Genomic DNA, 14,600 nt, shown 5'->3' with positions numbered 1-14,600 from the left:
TATTTTATATTCTTGCCATAAAGCCCATTATTCTATTAGCTTTTTTTAAGGCCTTATCTACTTCAGGTGCTACTTTTAATGTGAACCTGAACCCCAAAATACACCCAACTTTTCCCCTTTGCGAATTATTTTTTTACCAAAACATACCACCTCACATTTACTAGCATTGAATTCTCTCTGCCATTGTTTTGCCCATTCCACCATCCAATTAATATCCCCTTGTAGCTTCCTTTGGTCCTCAGAATTATTTACTGTGGCTGTGAAATTCGGCACCTGAGTGCCGGCTGAAAAGGTCGGTTTCGGAGAAAAAAAGGGGAGACACTTCCGACGCAGAACGTGGTGGCCACCATTTTGGGCAGGTTGGCAGCGCTGCCGTTGCTTGCGCTTGCTGCAAAATGGCAATTAGTCATGGTAATTAGTCAGATCGTGACGTCATTCAGTGTGCAACACTGAATTGACGCAGGACTTGCTATTTTGGACGTCGCCACTCCATTCAACGGCCTCTCCAAAGCACGCACAGCTGAACGTGCATTCAGCTCCATGATGGACCACCCACCAGTGCTTCTTAAAGGGACACACACAACTTTGGTGTAAGTTTAAATTTTTGCTTTTGTACTGGTTTCTTTATATTTTATTTGAGTAGTGGCTTGGTGTAAGACATTAAAAAATTTGCTAAAGTGTGCTGGACATTTGCAAGGCTTTGGCTCTTAAAGGAATGTCCCTGAGAACACCACTTGCTCCGAGTCTTTTGGGCTCCAGTTGCAGTCCCCCTTGGGCTGCAGCATGACATGGAGATGGAGCAGAGGCAGCAAAGGGGACAAGCTGCTCGCAGAGGGAGGAGGAGGAGGAAGCAGAAGGGAGGAGCCACCCACACAGCCCCTTTTTGGCTGGGATATCCGGGATTGAATCATCCGCCTGCGGCACCAGTGAACACAACCCCAATTCCCCTTTCAACATTAGTCCCACACCTTACCTTCACTCTGTTACTGACTATCAGAGTCCTCTTGGCCACAATGCTGAAATAAAAGCCATTACAAAGTAAACTTTCCAATCCAACTTTATCCATATATGCATCCAAATATTACATTAAAAATCAACATCACCGTTGTGCATTCCCTTACTTGAGTGTCTTGCGTGTGCCTTTGCCTATCCTGGTGATGTCATGCAGTGCTACCCCAGTGGCAGCAGCATGGTGGGTGGAAGGCTTCTGACTTTGTGGGGGAGACTGCAGATGGCCTTGCAGGACAACCTCGAGGAGCTGGTGGCTGGGAGTGTGAAATCGAGTGACAGTGTTTCTTCTTCACTCGCCTCACCCTCTTGTTCAACCATTGGCTGGATTTCTTGGGTGTCTGAAATGAGGAAGGCACAAGGGTAGGGTTGTGGGGAGGGGATGGAGGGTAAAGCAAGAGGTGCATGCTTGCACCATGTGCAGCTTGCAAATGAGCACATATTATGGGATGAGGGGGAAGTAGGATGTGAGAAATAGGATAACGTATGAGAATACCGGCATTTTGTATTCATTCAGCCTCACCACTGGCCAAGGGCTCAGCCATGCCCCTGCCAAGAATTACCAGTACCGTCTCCTGCAAGGGGGCGAGGTGAAGCTAGGAATGTGCCTCATGTTTGGTTAATATTGTTGGTAGGTGAGTGATTGGGATGTGGGGGCGGGGGGGGGGGATTGTGCATTGAGTAGTGTGTGAAGCTAGTGATGCAGTTGGTAGAAGATGGCTTTAGAAGATGGCTTTTGAAGATGCATTCACTGACCTTGACCACTCATCTGAGGTCATGAAACTTCTTAAGCACTGGAGCCATGTCCTGGGGGTGACAATTCTGGCAGTGACTGCCTTGATGATCTGGTCCCACATCCTTCCTTCTGGAGGGCCTCTTGTGGGTAGAGGAACTCTCTTCCAGTGTTCACCCCTTGCAAAAAGGCCTCGCGTGCTGCATCTGTAACCCCGGGTGTCTTTTCCCTGGCCTGTTGAGCCATTTGAGTTGGTGATGAAACGCTTTTACCATTTTTGATCAGCAGAAGGCAGCTCACCTTTAAGAGGTGCAGGCTAGCTTTAAGTAAAGCTAGCTCGCATGAACATCGAGGACTTTGGTCCCCTGCTGAGCGCACAGCCTATCAGCAGCGTGTTCAGTGCTTGACTGCGCACTACAATCATGTAAAGTAGCAGGCAGCATGAATTTGATGCGCTGCCTGAGCTTTCAACGAGAGCGGGCAGATCGTGCATCGCGGTGCCCGCATCCGTTTTTCTGCTTTATCCAATTTCACCCCCATGTCTCCTATTTTAGTATCATCTGCAAATTTGGGCACTACTCCCTCTGAGGAAAAAAATGGCAGGCAAAAGGATTTGCATTTATACATTAGCTAAATAGATGCAAGAAATTTGTTTGAAGTGTAATGCCTTTGCTGGGAACTAACTGCAAGTTCTTCAAGCATGATTTCAGTGCTTAGGCTTGGGGTTTGGTAATCTGGCTAGTATGCTCTGGCTCTCCTCCCCTACGCCTCCTGACTGCCACCTTACCCCTGTATTCTTCCCTGCCCCTTACTTCCTTGTTATGTCCACTCTTTGTTCCTCCTGCTTCACGTCCCCTCCCCTACTTCCTACTCCCTCTCCCCATGCCTTCCCCTTTTACCCTACCCTCATTCCTCTCCTGCATTCTGCTCAGCCTCCCTCTATCTCCTCCCCACCAGCCTTTATCTCCTACCCCTCCCTTTCACTCTCATCTTCTCCACTCGACTCTTCTTCACCTCTTCTTCCATCATTTTTTCTCCCCCTTCCCCTCACTTCCTTTCTCTGCTCCTCTCTCTTCTCCTTAACGTCCCATCTCCGTCCTCACCCCATCACTCTCCTATATCACCCTCTACATTTATATTACCCCTCCACTTCATTTCCTATCTCTCCCCATGGTCTGAGGGCCCTCCGCTTCTTCCTTGAACGGTGGCTCAACCAGTTCCCATCCACCATCACCCTTCTCTACTTGACTGAACTTGTTTTTACATTGAACAACTTCTCCTTTGACTCCACTCACTTCCTGCAAATAAAAGGTATTGTTATAGGAACCTGTACGGTTCCTTGCTATGCCTGCCTTTTCGTGGGATAACTTTGTTCCAGTCCTACTCGGGTCCCCTCCCTCACCTTTTTTTCTGGTACATTGATGACTGTATAGGTGCCGTTTTCTGCTCTCACCCCAAAATGGAAAATGTCACCAACTTTGCTTCCAATTGCTTCCAACCCTTCCCTCACATTCACATGGTCCATCTCCAACATTTCCCTTCCCTTCCGCGACATTTCTGGGGATAGGCTGTCGACTAATATCTACTATAAGCCCACCGACTCCCACAGCTACCTTGATTACACTTCCTCCCACCCACTTCCTGTAAGGACTCTATTCTCCCAGTTTCTCCGCCTCCTCCATCGGTGAGAGGACCGGAGTAGGACTGGAACAAAGTTATCTGATGATGTCACCTTCCATACCAGTGCTCCGATATGTTTTCCTTTTTCCTCAACTGAGGATTCCCCTCCACTGTGGTTGACATGGCCCTCGACCGTGTCTGTCCCATTTCCGCACTTCTGCTCTCACTCCTTCCCCTCCCTCCCAGAACCACAATAGGGTTCCCCTTGTCCTTACCTTCCACCCACCAGCCTCCACATTCAACAGATCATCCTCCACCATTTCCGCCACCTCCAGCGTGATCACACCACCAAACACATCTTCCCCTCCCCTTTCAACATTCCAAGGGATCATTCCCTCCATGACACCCTGCTCCACTCATCAATCACCTCCAACAACCCTTCCCCTTCCCACGGCACCTTCCCTTAGTCGACAGCCTATCCCCAGAAATGTCGAGGAAGGGAAGGGAAGTGTTGGAGATGGACCATGTGAATGTGAGGGAAGGGTTGGAAGAAATTAAAAGCAAAGTTGATGACATTTTCCATTTCGAGGCGAGAGCAGGAAACGGCACCCATACAGTCATCAATGTACCTGCCCTTTTCCCTCCTCCCTTCCCACCAGCCAGGGCCCCAAATACTCCTTCCAGGTAAAACAGTGATTTAGTTGTACTTCTTTCAATTTAGTATATTGTATTCACTGCTCACGATGCGGTCTCCTCTACATTGGGGAGACCAAAGGCAGATTGGGTGATCGCTTTGCGGAACACCTGTTCAATCTGCAAGCATGACCCTGAGCTTCCGGTTGCTTGTCATTTTAATGCTCTGGACCACTCCCACTTTAACCTCTCTGTCCTAGGCCTCCTATACTCTTCTAATGAAGCTCAATGGAAGCTCGAAGAACAACTCCTCATCTTTTGATTGGGCATTTTATAGCCTTCCTGGCTCAACATTGAGTTCTACAGTTTCAAGTCACAACCACTGCTCCCATTTTTTAGGGCAGCAGCTGTTAATAATGATTCTGCTATTGCCATGTACACCTCCTCTTGACCCATCTTTTGTTTCTTTACTTGTCCCATTACCATCCCCTTTTGCCTTGTACCATCATCCCTTTTGTCATTTAATCTCACTTGCCTTCCACTTTTGTTCTTTCCTCCCCTCCTGCCTTTCCCTGCCTCTGTACTTGCTTAAAACCATGTTCCAGCTCTATAACTTTTTCCAATTCTGATGAAAGGTCACGACCTGGAAAGTTAACTCTGTTTCTCTCTCCTTAAATACTGCCTGACCTGCTGAGTATTTCCAGCATTTTCTGTTTTTACTTTTTTCCAAGTCTGATGTTGGGTTGCAAGTTGGGTGGGCTGAGTCCTGAGTCGCCGCAGTGGGCAGGCATATGAAATACATGGTGAGTATTCTGCGGCGAATGTCTCACCTCCTGACTCCCCAATGCCTTTCTACAAGGCACATGTAAGGAGTGTGATGGAATACTCTCCATTTGCCTGGATGAGTGCAGCTCCAACAACACTCAAGAAGCTCGACACCATCCAGGACAAATCAGCCCGCTTGATTTGCACCCCATCTACCACCTTAAACATTCACTCCCTCCACCACCGGCGCACCGTGGCTGCAGTGTGTACCATCTACAAGATGCACTGCAGCAACTCGCCAAGGCTTCTTCGGCAGCACCTCCCAAACCCGCGACCTCTTCCACCTAGAAGGACAAGGGCAGCAGGCACATGGGAACATCACCACCTTCAAGTTCCTCTCCAAGTCACACACCATCCGGACTTAGAAGTACATTGCTGATCCTTCATCATCGCTGGGTCAAAATCCTGGAACTCCCTAACAGCACTGTGGGAGTACCTTCACCACATGGACTGCAGAGGTTCAAGAAGGCGGCTCACCACCACCTTCTCAAGGGCAATTAGGGATGGGCAATAAATGCTGGCCTTGCCAGTGATGCCCACATCCCATAAAACAAAATTTTAAAATAAAGTACGGTCATGTAGTAGACGAACAACCCAGAAGTTGTGGGATTAAACTAAATAAATCTGGTCATTTGTGGGCTGGTAGTAGAAAAAAAATGAAAACCTACTGCAAAAACCTAACTGCTTCAGGGTGTGACAGGAAGTGAATCTGCCTCCGATAGCCAGTGTGGCCTACACATGACTCTTGTCCACACTAAATGGTTGATTTAAAGTGGTCTAGCAAGCCACTGCGATGTAAATTTTTTAACACCCTGTGTTCACAACCTGATAAGAAAGTCATCCAGACCACCCGAGTGCCCGGGACCAGAGACTTCTCAGCACAATGGGACTGAGGCATTTACTGATTAACAGGTTAACACATTGTTTATAATCTTTGGGAAAAGCACCTTCCAATTTCTAGCCTAAAACCCACCTTTTGTCTCAGTGCTTGAAAAACAAACGTTCAAAAGTAACTTCCACCCCACCAAGTACTTCTTGTCGAAAAAAATGGTCAAACTATATTTACAGTGGACTAGCAAATCTCCCATGGCATTGCTCATAGTGAGTCAGCGAAGGGGTTAGATTGTTTCCCCTGGCTGAAGAATCTAGAACTAGGGGTCGGCCTTTCAAGACTGAGATGAGGAGGAATTTCTTCACTCAGAGGGTTGTGAATCTTTGGAATTCTCTGCCCCAAAAAGCTGTGAATGCTCAGTCATTGAATATATTCAAGGCTGAGATAGGATTTTTAGACTCTAGAGGAATCAAGGGATAGGGCAGGAAAGTGGAGTTGAGGTCAAAGATCAGCCATGATCTTATTAAATGGCGGAGCAGGCTCGAGGGGCCATATGGCCTACTCCTGCTTCTTATGTTCTTAGGTGTTACATCAAGTAGTATTACTAGGGCCCTGGAAATACTGAGAGGGGAGCACAAGGTCTATCAATTATGCTATGGGGGGTCTCCAGCTCTAGCTGTATTTTAAGGTGGCCCCTATTATGTCCGTGTGTAATTAAGACACGGACTGCAGGAGTAGGTTACAACAGGTATTTACTGAGTGGAGACAAAACTGGAACTACTATGCAAAGTTACTACACAGGCTTATATACGGGGTGGTCACTACTGGTACTGCAGTATACAGGGGCTGCAGAATATAGTTCCTTCTGCAAAGTACATACACTACAATTCCTCCCCTTTTAGCTAAACAGTACATAACATTCGATTAATAATCAAATAACATATTTACAATTACAGTTGCTATATACATCAGCTGAAGTTAAGCAATTATAAGTTCAGTCTTTGAGGAGGCTTCCTGATTGGGGTATCAGGTTCTTCTGGCAAAGTTGATTCAGGATCAACGTCGTTGTTTGGTTCGTCTGCTTCCAATATCACCGATTCTGAGGTAGATGCAATTGGTATTTCGGTTTCATCACCAGGTGTATCGGATCGTGGTGTGGAATTGACGTTTTCCAGTGACTCTAGAATCTGGTCAGCATGGCGTCTTACAATGCTCTCTCCAACGTCCACGGTATACATTAGAGGTCCTTGCCGTGTGCAGATCGTTCCTGGCTGCCATTTCTCTGTGCGGTAGTCCCGGGCCAAAACTGGTTGACCTATCTTAAAACTCCTGGTCAGCCTTTCATTCATATTCTGAAACTGCCTGTTCTCCACATCTCTTCTGATGTTTGGCTTAACCAAATCCAAGCGGCATCGTAGTCTTCGATTGAAGAACATCATGGCTGGAGTTTGGTTGGTAACCGCATGTGTCGCATTCCGGTAGGCAAACAAGAAGTTATCCACCTTGTGTTGTAGGGGTATGTCTTCATTACACATTGCCTTGATAGCCTTCTTGAATGTTTGAACGAACCTCTCAGCCAATCCATTGGTGGCTGGATGATATGGGGCGGATGTGTAATGCTTAACACCATTGTTCTTTAAGAACCTCCGGAACTCTTCAGACACAAATTGTGGTCCATTGTCGGAGCAAATCTGTTCAGGCAGCCCATTTCTGGCGAATATGGTTCGTAAGACTGTGATAGTTTTTTCTGTGGTGGTTGAGGACATTTTTATTACCTCTGGCCACTTTGAATGTGCATCCACTGCAATTAAAAACATCGAGTCCATAAATGGACCAGCAAAATCAATGTGTACCCTTTGCCATGGAGATGAGGGCCACTCCCATGGATGTAGAGGGGCTTGTGGTGGGGCATTTTGGACCTTCTGGCATCCTGTACAGCTCTTGGTCATCTCTTCGATTTCTCTATCGATTCCCGGCCACCACACAAACGCTCTGGCTAAGTTCTTCATTTTTACTCCTCCCAGATGACCCTCATGAAGCTCATTGAGCACTCTATCCTTCAATTTGGGTGGAATTACTACTCTGGATCCACACATCAAGGTTCCTCTGCACACTGACAGCTGTTCTCTTCTCAGCGAGAATGCTGGCAACAGTGGTTCGCCATGTGCTGGCCATCCCTTCACCGTTAAATCATAGACCCTGGAGTGTGTCGGGTCATTTCGTGTTTCCTTTTCTATGTTTGCATTCGTCACAGGTAGACATTCGACTATGGTCAAGTGGAATATCTCCACAGGATCCACTGCAGGTGTTTCTTCCACCATCGGCAACGGTAGGTGCGACAATCCATCAGCATTCCCATGCTGTTTAGTTCCTTTGTACTCGATGTCATATTGGTGTGCCCCTAGGAAAAGGGACCACCTCTGTAGCCGTTGTGCTGTCATTATCGGGACGCCCTTCTGAGGGGTGAAAATGGAGACAAGAGGTTGATGATCAGTTAGTAGAGTAAATTTCTGACCGTGCAGGTAGTGATTGAACTTCTTCACCCCCCACACCAGGCTGAGGGCCTCTCTGTCAATCTGGGCGTAGTTACGCTCGGCTGAAGTTAACGAGCGTGACGCAAAAGCTATCGGCTTCTCTGAACCATCAAGGAATTTATGTGACAGTACCACTCCAATGCCGTAGGGAGACGCATCACACGCCAGTCTTATCGGTAGTGATGGGTTGTAGTGAGCCAATACTTCTCTTGAAGTGATTAGGTCTTTACTCTTCTGAAAGGCCCGCTTACATTCATCGCTCCATTTCCATGCTACTCCAGTTTGTAGTAGGGCGTGCAGTGGGTGCAGAATTGTGGACAAATTCGGCAAAAACTTATGGTAGTAATTCACCAATCCAAGGAATGACCTCAGTTGCGACACATTTTCAGGCGCTGGAGCCTTAACTACCACTTCAATTTTGTCAGGGGACTTATGTAACCCCTCTTCATCAATCACGTGGCCACAATACGATATCTGTTTCTTAAAAAACTCGCACTTGGGGCGATTGGCTCGTAGCCCATGTTCTCTTAGTCTAGTGAGCACCTGCTCTAGGTTGGCAAGGTGTTCACTGTCATCTTCACCTGTCACTAGGATGTCGTCCAAGTAACACTGAGTCCCCGGAATCCCTTGCAGGACTTGTTCCATCGCTCTTTGCCATATCGCCGGAGCTGATGCTACTCCGAATACCAGTCGATTATACTGGTAAAGACCTTTGTGAGTGTTTATCGTGAGATACTTCCTAGAGGATTCTTCAACCTCCATCTGCAAATATGCTTGTGCTAGGTCAATTTTTGTAAAACGCTTCCCTGCAGATAGTGAGGCGAAAATGTCTTCTATCCTCGGGAGAGGATACTGCACTGTGTGAAGGACTGGGTTCACCGTCACCTTGAAGTCCCCACAGATGCGAACCTTCCTTGGCTCCTCAGACTTATTGTTTAATGTTTTCTTCATGACAGGAACGATGGGTGTCGCCCACTCGCTCCACTCTACCTTAGATAACACGCCTGCATTCTCCAGATTCTCCAGCTCTGCCTCGACGGCTGGGCGAATTGCATACGGTACCGGTCTTGCTTTGAAAAACTTGGGGATTGCATTCTCTTCTATTTTTATCGAGGCGGTTACGCCTTTAAGAGTTCCCAGTTCTTGTTGAAATACCTCTTTGGCGTTAGCTAAGATTTTTGACAATCGTCCAGGTATGACGTCGTCATCCTTTTTACCAGCCACCGTCAGTGCCTGAATGGAGTGCCAGTCTAAACTTATCTTTCTGATCCATTCACGTCCCAATAACGGTGGTCCACCATCTTGCAGTATGTACAGATACAATTTCTGTATTTCCTTGCCGTTGTATTCGACAGGCACCCTTATTTTCCCTCTGGGGTATACTTTCTGCCCCGTATACATCTTCAAGACAATGGATGTCTCTTTCAAGGGTATGTGTGAGAATAGCCGCTCGTAGTCTCGTCGATTCATGATGGTCAGGGCTGATCCTGTATCCAATTCCATTTTGACTTGGGACCCTGCTATCGTGAGGGTGACCCAAATGGTTCGGTGATCCTCTTTTGTGATTACGTTGTGAAGTTTGAGACAGCTTAGTCTCTTGTTCCCGGATTCACTATCGCTCTTCTGGTCTTCGGAACTACTGTCCGTCATCTTTTGTACTTTCCTGTACTGTTCCTTAGTAGCCTTTTTGTTGTCGTTAGTCTTCTTTCCAGACCTGCAAACTCGTGCAATGTGTCCCATCTTTCCACATTGCCTGCATATTTTGTCCTTGGACCAGCAGTCCTTCTGGTCATGGGTTGTTCTGCCGCAGCGATAACATTTTTCAAATCCCCATGTCATTTCATGGGTGCCGTATTCTTGTGGCTTTTGCTGTATTTCCACAGCTCCCCTTGCTGCTGCTTCGTATGATACTGCCACGCTGAAAGCCTTATCTAGCGTCAGCTCTTTCTCTGAGAGTAACCTCTTCTGGGTTCCTTCACTCAGGAGTCCACAGACAAATTTGTCCCGTAGGGTATCTGCCAGTCCTGCTCTGAACTGGCAGTGCTTTGATAGCTTGTGTAGTTCCGTAAGTTAATCAGCATTGCTCTCTTCTTTATGCTGATTTCTCCTGTGGAATTTAAATCTTTCTGCTATCAGCAGCGGTGTAGGATTTAGGTGTTCCTGTAGGATATCAACAATTTCATTAAAACTCTTCGCCATCGGTTTGGCTGGAGTGATCAGGTTCCGCAATAGGCCGTACGTTCTTGCGCCCATTAAGTTTAGTAGTACCGATGCCTTTTTCTCATCGGCTACTTCATTTACCTTGCAATATACTTCGACTCTTTCCACATACGTGGTCCAGTCTTCTATTGCATTATCGAAGGCAGTGATATTGCCAGTCTTCGACATCTTGGAAATCTAAGGCGCCTCCTGCGCTTTGCCTTCTTCCCCGATTGAACAAAATGGCGCCTCCCGTGCTTTGCCTTCTTCCCCGCTGGATTAAGATGGCGCCTCCCGCGCTTTCTGTCTTCTCCGCTGCTGCTAGCGCTGTTGCTGGTGTTTTTATGCCTTGATGGCGACGCCCTATGGTCTTCGCGCACTTCCCCCCCGCGCTGCTGCTAACGCCGCTCTCCGCAGTCCCCGTGGCAACTGCAGTTCCTCGCGGCTTTCTGCGCTTCTAATTTCTTTTATTTTCCCGTCGTCAGAGCAAACCCTCCGGGACACTTTCCTCCCTCATCTCGGGTCTGTACGCTGCCCGGCTTCGTAGCACCGGCCGCGCCCTGTGCGCTCCACCCTCTCTCTCTCTCTCTCCTCTTCCCGACAACGCTGCTCGGCCCTGTTGAAAAGCCACCCGATCGAGCTCTAGCCTGCCGCAGCCCAGGAAGGATCAGTGTACTACCTGCCACCAGCCCGATTAGCTGGAACACCATAGACAGGATAACCAAGCCCTGCTCTCGACAGCCTCTCCTGCAAATCTTCAACTCCGATGAATCAGAGGCGGTTGTCCACGGTCGACGCCCGTTTCTTCTGTTTGTTTGTTTTTCTTTCTTCCTTCTGGCCTCGACCTCCAACAACTTCGCTTCAGGGATGGATCCCCATGAGGTGGTGCAGAACTGTAGGTAAGTTCGGATCTGCTCGTTGCCAGTATTATGTCCGTGTGTAATTGAGACACGGACTGCAGGAGTAGGTTACAACAGGTGTTTACTGAGTGGAGACAACCTGGAACTACTATGCAAAGCTACTATATACAGGGGTGGTCACTACTGGTACTGCAGTATACAGGGGCTGCAGAATATAGTTCCTTCTGCAAAGTACATACACTACAGCCCCAGGGTCTGGGAGCACTGGGTTGGGGGTTCTAGGATTTCGGGATCACTGGAGAGGGAAGTTCTAGGAAAACTGGGACAATTCCTGGGATCTTGGATCACTGGGAAAGGGAGCATTGGGGAGGGAGGTCTCAAGATCTGGGTGTATTAGGGTGGCTCTATATTAATGACTGATGATACAAAAATAGGTGGAAAAGCAAATTGAGTGGAGGACGCAAATAATCTCCAAAGGGATATAGACAGGCTAAGTGAGTAGGCAAAAATCTGGCAGATGGAGTTTAATGTGGGAAAATGCAAGGTTATCCACTTTGGTAGGAAAAATAAAAAAGCAAATTATTGTTTAAATGGGGAGAGATTACAAAATGCTGGGGTACAGAGGGATCTGGGGGTCCTTGTGCATGAATCACAAAAAGTTAGCATGCAGGTACAGCAAGTAATTAGGAAGGCAAATGGAGTGTTGGACTTTATTGTAAAGGGAATGGAGTATAAAAGTAGGGAAGTCCTGTTACAACTGTACAGGGCGTTGGTGAGACCACACCTGGAGTACTGTGTACAGTTTTGGTCTCCTTATTTAAGGAAGGATATACTTGCATTAGAGGTAGTTCAGAGAAGGTTCATGAGGTTGATTCTGGAGATGAAGGGGTTGTCTTATGAAGAAAGGTTGAGCAGGTTGGGCCTATACTCATTGGAGTTTAGAAGAATGAGAGGGGATCTTATTGAAACATATAAGATTCTGAAGAGCTTGACAGGGTAGATGCAGAGAGGATGTTTCCCCTCGTGGGGGAATCTGGAACTAGGGGGCATAATTTCAGAATAAGGGGGCACCCTTTTAAATCGGAAATTGGGAGGAATTTCTTCTCTGAGGGTCGTGAATCTTTGGAATACTCTTCCCCAGAGAGCTGTGGAGGCTGGGTCATTGAATATATTTAAGGTGGAAATAGACAGATTTTTGAAGGGTAAGGGGGTCAAGGGTTATGGGGAGCGGGCAGGGAATTGGAGCTAAGGCCAAGATCAGATCAGCCATGATCTTATTGAATGGCAGAGCAGGCTCGAGGGGCCACATGACCTACTCCTGCTCCTACGTCTTATGTTATGTTCTTATGTTCTCTGGGATCAGGGAATCTGTCTAAGGGATTCAGAGTAGCAAGAGCAGGGTCTAGGATATGGGAGAATGGAGAAATCTGGGGAGGAGAGGCCAGCAGGACTGCAAAGGTGGTTTTGGAGGATTTGGAGTCCAGAGTCTGGCATTACTGAGGGCTCCTGGGATCAGTCAGCATCGGATGGAGTCGAGCTGCCTTGCTGAGAATTTAAAGGAGCGTGAGAACCATCAAACCCCAACTCTGTAGGATAGTGTATAACATAATACAAAAATAACCTAACAATAGAGAAGTCAGTATTAATATCTTTATATTATGAGAATGTATTCTGTTTGATAGCGGCTAACGCATGGCTTAGATTAGATCATTAAGATTCCGCAGAGGAATGCTAAGTAAGCGGGAAGTATCAGGTTAATGCAATTCAAGAAGCATCGAAGGGTTTGTGTAAGAATTATAGCTACTTTGGAGACAACATTTCTCGGTCTCAGCTGTTATTATTCTAGTACAGCATGATGTTTATAACCATATAAAATGGTGTTATCTTCTATATAAACGACACCCACATTCCAGTGAGAATAGTGTATGTGGTGCGACATTGCCATCTACTGGTGTAGTAGCATGTGACACAAAGATCACATGACAATAATCTCAATTGATAGGTTTAGAGAATCTGACATTGTCAATCTAGGTGTGTTAATGGGCTCACTTTCAGTAATTGTTTGGTATTCCATGCTGAACTCACCTGGATTGGTTAGTAGTTTGCAGACACAATGAATATCCTAGTAGTAATTATATAGACATATAACTTGCTTGTACTTTCTGTCAATATTAATAAAAACAAGAAGTTGATTTATCTAAAATAAAACCAGATAATGCTGGAAATACTCAGCAGGTCAGGCAACAGCTGTGGAGAGAGAAACAGAGTTAACGTTTCAGGTCGATGACCCTTCGTCAGAACTGGAAAGAGTTGGAGATGTAACAGATTTTTAAGGAAGTGTAGGGGCAGGGAAAGCGGGGAGGGGAGGGGAGGAACGAACAAAAATGAAGGTCTGTGATAGGATGGAGAGATTAAAAGACAAAAGGGATGATGGTGAAATGCAAAAGGAGATGGTAATGGGACAAGTTAAGAAACAAAAGATGAGTCTAGATGAGGTGTAAATGGGAATGGCAGAATCATCAACAGCTGCCATGTGTGAGAGAGAGAGAGAGAAAAAAATTGTGGCCGTGGTTATGGTCTGAAATTGTTGAACTCGATGTTGAGTCCAGAAGGCTGTAAAGTGCCTCATCGAAAGATGAGGTACTGTTCCTCAAGCTTACGTTGAGCTTCATTGGAACAGTGTAAGAGGCCGAGGACAGAGAGCTCAGAGTGGGAGTGGAGCGGAGAATTAAAGTGACAGGTGACCGGAAGCTCGGGGTCACCCTTATGGACTGAACAGAGGTGTTCCGCAAAGCGGTCACCCAATCAGCGTTTGGTCTCCCCAATCTAGAGGAGACCACATTGTGAGCAGCGAATACAGTATACTAGATTGCGAGAAGTACAAGTAAATCGCTGTTTCACCTGGAAGGGGTGTTTGGGGCCCTGGACAATGGGAAGGGTGGAGGTAAAAGTGCAGGTGTTGCATCTCCTGCGCTTGCACAGGAAGGTGCCGTGGGAAGGGGAAGTGGTGTTGGGGGTGATAGAGGAGTGGACCAGGGTGTTGCGGAGGGAGCAATCCCTTCAGAATGCTGAAAGGGGAGAGGAGGGGAAGATGTGTTTTATTGTGGGATCACGCTGGAGGTGGCGGAAATGGCGGAGGATGATCTGTTGAATGTGGAGGCTGGCGGGGTGAAAGGTGAGGACAAGGGGAACCCTGTCGTGGTTCTGGGAGGGAGGGGAAGGGGTGAGAGCAGAAGTGCGAGAAATAAAATGGACATGGTCGAGGGCCATGACAACCACGGTAGAGGGGAATCCTCGGTTGAGGAAAAAGGAAAACATATCGGAAGCACTAGTATGGAAGGTGGCATCATCAGAGC

Source organism: Somniosus microcephalus, chromosome 7 (assembly GCF_052327205.1).
Source record: "Somniosus microcephalus isolate GS21.2 chromosome 7, FLI_Smic_1.0, whole genome shotgun sequence".
Lineage (NCBI taxonomy): Eukaryota > Metazoa > Chordata > Chondrichthyes > Squaliformes > Somniosidae > Somniosus > Somniosus microcephalus.
This window is presented reverse-complemented; position numbering follows the sequence as displayed.